The following is a 7,500-nucleotide window of genomic DNA, read 5'->3' as shown; positions in this document are numbered from 1 at the left end:
GTTTTCCTTTCCTCATTATTGTTTGTATTGTTTGTAATTGGCCACTTGATTTGGTTCATCATTAATGTCTTATCTTTGTAGATGAATTACATATGAAAATTTTCCTATTTTCCCATACAAAATCAAGAAATTAGTAATACTTCTTTTCTTTGGGATACCTACCCAATTCTAGTAAATTTTTGGAGTCAAAATCATGACATGAAACCGGTTAAAAACTCCACCATAACCCAATGCAAATCGAATGCACTAGTAAATCACATGGATCTAGGAACGACTTACTGTATTTTATTTGTGGACAAGCTAGAGTTTGAGAAACGAAGATCTTTGGTAACTTTCATTGTAAACATTCTCAAATAGGCTTTTCTGTTGGTATACCTTATCTAGTAAAGCACAAAACTAAAGTAGTCGTCTTCTCTTTCCTTCTTCAATCACTAAAAGTTCCTAAATGGAAATTCCGACTATATGTATCCTCTCTATATAAATATATAATATTTAATATATATTTATTATGGATATAATAGATATTATATAAATAGGATTATAGTGGATGAATCTTCAAACGAGACATGTACCGATCGACTAATCCGGTATATTTTCCACATTGATAGGAGTACGTTTATGTTTCTGCTTTACGAATATGATATTTTCTGGGTATTTCTAATAATATCAAGTCTTATTCCTATTTTGGCATTTCTAATTTCTGGAGTTTTAGCCCCTCTTAGCAAAGAGCCAGAGAAACTTTCGAGTTATGAATCGGGAATAGAACCAATGGGCGATGCTTGGGTACAATTTAGAATCCGTTATTATATGTTTGCTCTAGTTTTTGTTGTTTTTGATGTTGAAACAGTTTTTCTTTATCCGTGGGCAATGAGTTTTGATGTATTAGGGGTATCCGTCTTTATAGAAGCTTTAATTTTCGTGCTTATCCTAATTGTCGGTTTAGTTTATGCATGGCGAAAAGGAGCATTGGAATGGTCTTAGTTTTTGAATATTCAGACAATTAAAAAAAACATTGAGACAGTTATGAATTCCATCGAGTTTCCCTTACTTGATCGAACAACCCAAACTTCAGTTATTTCAACTACATCAAATGATCTTTCAAATTGGTCAAGACTCTCCAGTTTATGGCCGCTTCTCTATGGTACCAGTTGTTGCTTCATTGAATTCGCTTCATTAATAGGTTCACGATTCGACTTTGATCGTTATGGACTGGTACCAAGATCTAGTCCTAGACAGGCAGACTTAATTTTAACAGCGGGTACGGTAACAATGAAAATGGCTCCTTCTTTAGTAAGATTATATGAGCAAATGCCTGAACCAAAATATGTTATTGCTATGGGAGCATGTACAATTACAGGAGGGATGTTCAGTACCGATTCTTATAGTACTGTTCGGGGAGTCGATAAGTTAATTCCTGTCGATGTGTATTTGCCGGGTTGTCCGCCTAAACCCGAGGCTGTTATAGATGCTATAACAAAACTTCGTAAGAAAATATCTCGAGAAATCTATGAAGATCGAATTAAGTCTCAAGAGGAAAATCGGTGTTTTACTACCAATCACAAATTTCATGTTGGCCCAAGTACTAATACTGGAAATTACGATCAAGGATTACTCTATCAACCATCATCTACTTCAGAGATCATCCCTCCTGAAACTTTTTTCAAATACAAAAGTGCAGTCTCTTCCTACGAATTAGTAAATTAGGCCGTATACTTTTTTTGTACAGAATAACAAAGCAAAGAACGAGTGAATCTTCATCAATTTTTCATTGTAAATGGGAAATACTTATACAAATAAAAATAAAAAAATGGGGGGGGGAGAAGATGCAGGGTAATTTGTCTTCTTGGCTAGTCAAACATGGACTGGTTCATAGATCTTTGGGTTTCGATTACCAAGGAATAGAGACTTTACAAATAAAGCCCGAGGAATGGCATTCCATTGCAGTCATTTTATATGTATATGGTTACAATTATCTACGTTCCCAATGTGCTTATGATGTAGCACCAGGCGGACTGTTAGCTAGTGTGTATCATCTTACGAGAATCGAGTATGGTATAGATCAACCGGAAGAGGTATGCATAAAAGTATTTGCCGCAAGGATAAATCCTAAAATTCCGTCTGTTTTCTGGGTTTGGAAAAGTGCGGATTTTCCAGAAAGGGAATCTTATGATATGTTGGGAATTTCTTATGATAATCATCCACGTCTAAAGCGTATCTTAATGCCTGAAAGTTGGGTAGGATGGCCCTTACGTAAGGATTATATTGCCCCCAATTTTTATGAAATACAAGATGCTCATTAAATAATACGAAACTAATCTTCACTTCGACAACTCAAGATATTCAAATACATTTTTACGTTCTCTTATAGATATAGCATAGTAATTGAAGTCTCATTCATCTTATTATTATTGATTAAAAAAAATACAATTAGAGATTTGGTGAGATTATCCAATTTGTAAGATACTTATTTTGGATGAGCCACAAGCTAATAGGATGAACTAAATGAGTTCTGCATTATGAACTATGTATCACGCATATGACTTATAGATGTGCTTTAAAAAGTCACATAGGGTGAAATGAAGAAATATAATATGAAAAGAGAATCGGATTCTATTTGTACTGTATCTGAGATGAATCTTGGCCATTCCCGCCTTTCAACTCCCCTAGACTAGACTTTTGGGTCTTATAAGGAACTAATTGAAACTTTCAAATATGTATAAAATAGGAATTGAACGCCAGGAGACAGAGTATGAACAAATAAAAAAGAAGAGGAAACAAAAGAAAATTCTTTTCTTTTACATATCTATATACATCCTTTACATATTTCTATAAATATCCTCTTTATCTTTACTTGTCTATTTTCGACATCTATAAATAGAGTAAAAAATATATATAGTTTAGTTAAAGGGTAGATTTCCAGACATCATCATGTATCAGTATTTTTCATGATCTATATTATTAATGAATCCGTAGAATAGATACTCATACAAATTCATGATGTGCCAAGAACCAGATTTGAACTGGTGACACGAGGATTTTCAGTCCTCTGCTCTACCAACTGAGCTATCCCGGCCATTTCCGACACATTATCCTTATTTTAATAGATGACTTTGGTCTATGTCAATTGTAAATAAGAAAAAAGGTATTCCAAAGTCTTCTTTTTGAAGATATACGAAATTTCAGGGCTTGGATAAGCCTTTCGAAGTTTCAGTACAGTAGACAGTTAATCATTCAAATTTCACAGATTACTTGCGCAAGGATGTTCGTTTGTACGTCTATCATATAGAATATATACCACAAGCCTTGTGATAAGAAATCAAATTTCCGCTCAAATACGCTTGTGAAAGAGTCGAATGAATGAGAAACATAACAAAGTCTGAATTGCTAATGAACGGATAAATAATTAAAGAGGCCAACGGGCCTTTTTAGGGTTTTGGGGATAGAGGGACTTGAACCCTCACGATTTTAAAAGTCGACGGATTTTCCTCTTACTATAAATTTCATTTTTGTCGTTATTGACATGTAGAATGGGACTCTATCTTTATTCTATTCGATCTGATTAATCAATTCTTCAAAAGATCTATCAGACTATGATGGAGTAAATGATTTGATCAATGAATATTCGATTATTTTTTCAACTTGTAGATCTTGGAATCGATTCATAACAATTCGTTCATTTTTATATATAATTTTATATATATATATAAATATAAATATAAAAAATTATAGAAATATAAAAAATAGAGATTCGAGTTGTCATTAATCAATATAGTATTTCAGTACGTAATACGTTTATCTTTCATCGTTTCTGGAGTTTCGATGGAAGGATTCATTCCTTTACTAACGCAACGTCGTCAACTCCATTTGTTAGAACAGCTTCCATTGAGTCTCTGCACCTACCCTTTTTTTTCGGAAAAAAGGATTTGGCTCAGGATTGCCCATTTTTAATTCCAGGGTTTCTCTGAATTTGAAAGTTATCACTTAGTAGGTTTCCATACCAAGGCTCAATCTAATTAAGTCCGTAGCGTCTACCGATTTCGCCATATCCCCCTCTTTTAAGATTAGTATCGCATTATGATGTCCTTCCCCGTTTTCTTTCATTTGTATTATACTGGAACCACTCAAGTCATTAGAATACCGATTCCTCTATTGAAAAGTGTTTCCTCCTATTGGATTTCTTGTCTATCTTCTTTCATCTCTCTCTTCTCTATCGGAGACCCATATTTGTTCCGATCCAAAATGATTCTATCATTTCTGTATCTGCAATTCAATATATATCAATATAGATAGATATATGAACATATATATTTGCCCCTCTTTCTATTATTTTTTTAGTAAAAAATTTAATACTTAAACGGTCGATTCCCTTGTTCGTCTTATCTTCCACCTTTCAGAATGAAAACATAGAAACGCTTCATTATCATCTCAATTGCATTAAATGCAATTAAGATTAACACATTAATTATTGATACACATCCATTTGATAAATAGATCAAAATTTTCTATCGCTATATTCTATTAATCGTTATATTAATTATTATGTTCTATAATAGAACAATTCCAATATTGAATATTTATTTGAAATGAAATTAGATTCTATATTCATATTAATTAGGAATAGCTAAGATCCCAGTAATTTAGTAAATTACTATGCATGTAACATTTCTGTTATGTGAGCCCGCTTAGCTCAGAGGTTAGAGCATCGCATTTGTAATGCGATGGTCATCGGTTCGATTCCGATAGCCGGCTTTTCTCTATTGATTTTATTTTTGACATAATTGATAAATCAAATAAATAAAGAAACGACTTCTTACCCTTTTTCAAAGGTCACCGATCTATGATGTCGTAGGAACTTACTTACCTTTATGACTAAAGGAGGGGTTCTATTTCTGTAGAACAAATCAAGAAAGGAACTCTTACTTTTTTATATCATTTACATATACAATAGGATCCGGATATTGATCCAAGTTATCTAATTATTCTTTGTTTTGTAGTACAATACTTTACTGGATTTCACTTCATTTATAATATTTATCATTTAGTTTTCATTTAAGTTTATGAAATTTAAATAAAATAAAATGTTTATGAAATTTAAATAAAATAAAATAAGGAGTCTTTATGTCGCGTTACAGAGGGCCTCGTTTCAAAAAAATACGCCGTCTGGGGGCTTTACCGGGACTAACTAGTAAAAGGCCCAAAACCGGAAACGATCTTAAAAACCAATCGCGTTCCGGTAAAAAATCTCAATATCGTATTCGTTTAGAAGAAAAACAAAAATTGCGTTTTCATTATGGTCTTACAGAACGACAATTACTTAAATACGTTCGTATCGCCGGAAAAGCCAAAGGATCAACGGGTCAAGTTTTACTACAATTACTTGAAATGCGTTTGGATAACATCCTTTTTCGATTGGGTATGGCTTCGACTATTCCTCAAGCCCGACAATTAGTTAATCATAGACATATTTTAGTTAATGGTTCTATAGTGGATATACCAAGTTATCGGTGCAAACCCCGAGATATTATTACAGCAAAAGATGAAAAAAAATCGAGAACACTGATTCAAAATTATCTTGATTCATCCCCCCCTCAGGAATTGCCAAAACATTTGACTCTTCAGCCATTGCAATATAAAGGATTAGTCAATCAAATAATAGATAGTAAATGGGTCAGTTTAAAAATAAATGAATTGCTCGTTGTAGAATATTATTCTCGTCAGACTTAAACCTAACTAAAAAACAAGGGTTCGGACAATTTCGTCCTCCCCTTCGCCGAAGTCTAAGTAAAGAGACCGAAGGAAAGTAAGGTTTTGATCCGGAAATTTTTCTATCATTCATCTATCATTGATCGGTAGGGGGATTTTCATCTCTTGTGCATTCTTTCCAGTCTTTTCGTTTCCGTACCACAAAAATTCGAAATAAAGAATCCATAAAGGTCTAACCGTTGGAATAATAGTATCGATTGTTATTTGATTTGATACATTGTGGTCAGTAACATTGTTGAATTAGTACGGAAAGAGAGGGATTCGAACCCTCGGTAAACAAAAGCCTACATAGCAGTTCCAATGCTACGCCTTCAACCACTCGGCCATCTCTCCTACAGAATGATTATGGCCCAGAAACCGAGTTAATAGTGAGTCATTAATATTCAATTTTTTTTTTGATAGGCACGTCCAACCAATTCTAACTATACAAATAATTTTTTTTTAACTATGTTTAATGGATACTTTTAGCTCATGATTCTATTTAGTTTTTTAAACTATGATTCCTTTTTTCTAAAAATTCGACTTTTACAGTTTTCGATTTTTCACCAACAACTGTTTATCCCATACATATATCTAGTCACAAGTTATGAATCATAGAATGATTATTCGATTCTTTTTGCTCTTTTTTGTATCATAATTCAATCAAAAAACTTCTAGAATTACCCCAGTCAGATAAATAAAATTCTTTTTTTCTTCAACTTCGCTGAAATCAGAATAGTTCTCTTCATTCTGATCCTACTACATTTGGATGAAATTTAACCGGATTGAAATATTTCTTCTCTTTTATTGATTCCTGTGAAATCAAAAAGAAACAATTTTAATATCGAGTGGGATTTTTTAATGAATCCGTTTTTATGTTATTTCGTACTATGCAATTCCTTTGTTTGTGGGATCATTTTCTCACGAGAGGTAATTAAAAGAAATTATAGAATGGGGTTGTTACCGATGCCTAGATCTGGTGGGATAAATGGAAATTTTATCGATAAGACCTTTTCAATTGTAGCCAATATCTTATTACGAATAATTCCGACAACTTCCGGGGAAAAAGAGGCATTCACCTATTACAGAGATGGTGCGATTTGATTTTTTTTTTTTTCAATTTTCTTTACCGCTCTCCGTCTTAGTAGAAAGACACAGTATTCGGGATAGAAAGAAAACAATAATTGAAATAAATCTACGCTTCTTGGAGGTGCAATTTGAAAATCAAAAAATTCCTTCTGTCGTGTATCCCCGATTAATGTAACCTTAGATGCTAGAATTGTCGATTCTAGTATTAAGCGAAAGGTGTAACCTATGGATTAAGTCAACCCTACTCCACTAGTAAAAATATTCACTAGTAAAAATAGGTAGCAGAGGGGAAGAAGCACTACACCTAGGAATCAACAACACGAAAACTTTGTTATAAATTATACCTTTTCCTTATCGGGATCGGAACTTAGAAAAATGGTTGGGACAACAAACATCCATCTCGTTTGTATTTTGGATACCTGTATAACCATCGAAGACTGTTGAAGTGACTAATTCCTGGAAATTTAGAGGCGTTGAGGACAAAGAAATTGTTAGAGTTACCATTTTTATTTTTATCTAGTAAACCATGCTTGATGTTAAGAAAAGATCTTTTACAGGAAGGTTGGCTAGAGATTTTTTGTAAAAACGCTAGTCCCATGAGTTCATAATGAGAGTATTTCAATGTTTTTTGATTTCATGTATTATTCTCATCTCATTATGCGCATCAGA

At 33.1% G+C, this 7,500-nt stretch overlaps 3 non-coding genes across 3 annotated transcripts; 1 reads left to right on the top strand and 2 right to left on the bottom strand.

Moving 5' to 3' along the window:
- Positions 1-3,000: 3,000 nt before the first annotated feature.
- On the bottom strand, positions 3,001-3,073 carry TRNAF-GAA (transfer RNA phenylalanine (anticodon GAA)). The gene has a single exon. It is a non-coding gene; the product is annotated as a tRNA-Phe (tRNA).
- A 1,603-nt stretch (positions 3,074-4,676) lies between these two features.
- Positions 4,677-4,749, top strand: TRNAT-UGU (transfer RNA threonine (anticodon UGU)). Its single transcript has one exon. It is a non-coding gene; the product is annotated as a tRNA-Thr (tRNA).
- Positions 4,750-6,009: 1,260 nt separating this feature from the next.
- Positions 6,010-6,096, bottom strand: TRNAS-GGA (transfer RNA serine (anticodon GGA)). The gene has a single exon. It is a non-coding gene; the product is annotated as a tRNA-Ser (tRNA).
- Positions 6,097-7,500: the final 1,404 nt, after the last annotated feature.

Source organism: Cucumis melo, unplaced genomic scaffold, assembly GCF_025177605.1.
Source record: "Cucumis melo cultivar AY unplaced genomic scaffold, USDA_Cmelo_AY_1.0 utg002094l, whole genome shotgun sequence".
Lineage (NCBI taxonomy): Eukaryota > Viridiplantae > Streptophyta > Magnoliopsida > Cucurbitales > Cucurbitaceae > Cucumis > Cucumis melo.
The sequence above is the reverse complement of the archived record's forward strand: the minus strand, read 5'-3'. Positions and strand labels throughout refer to the sequence as shown.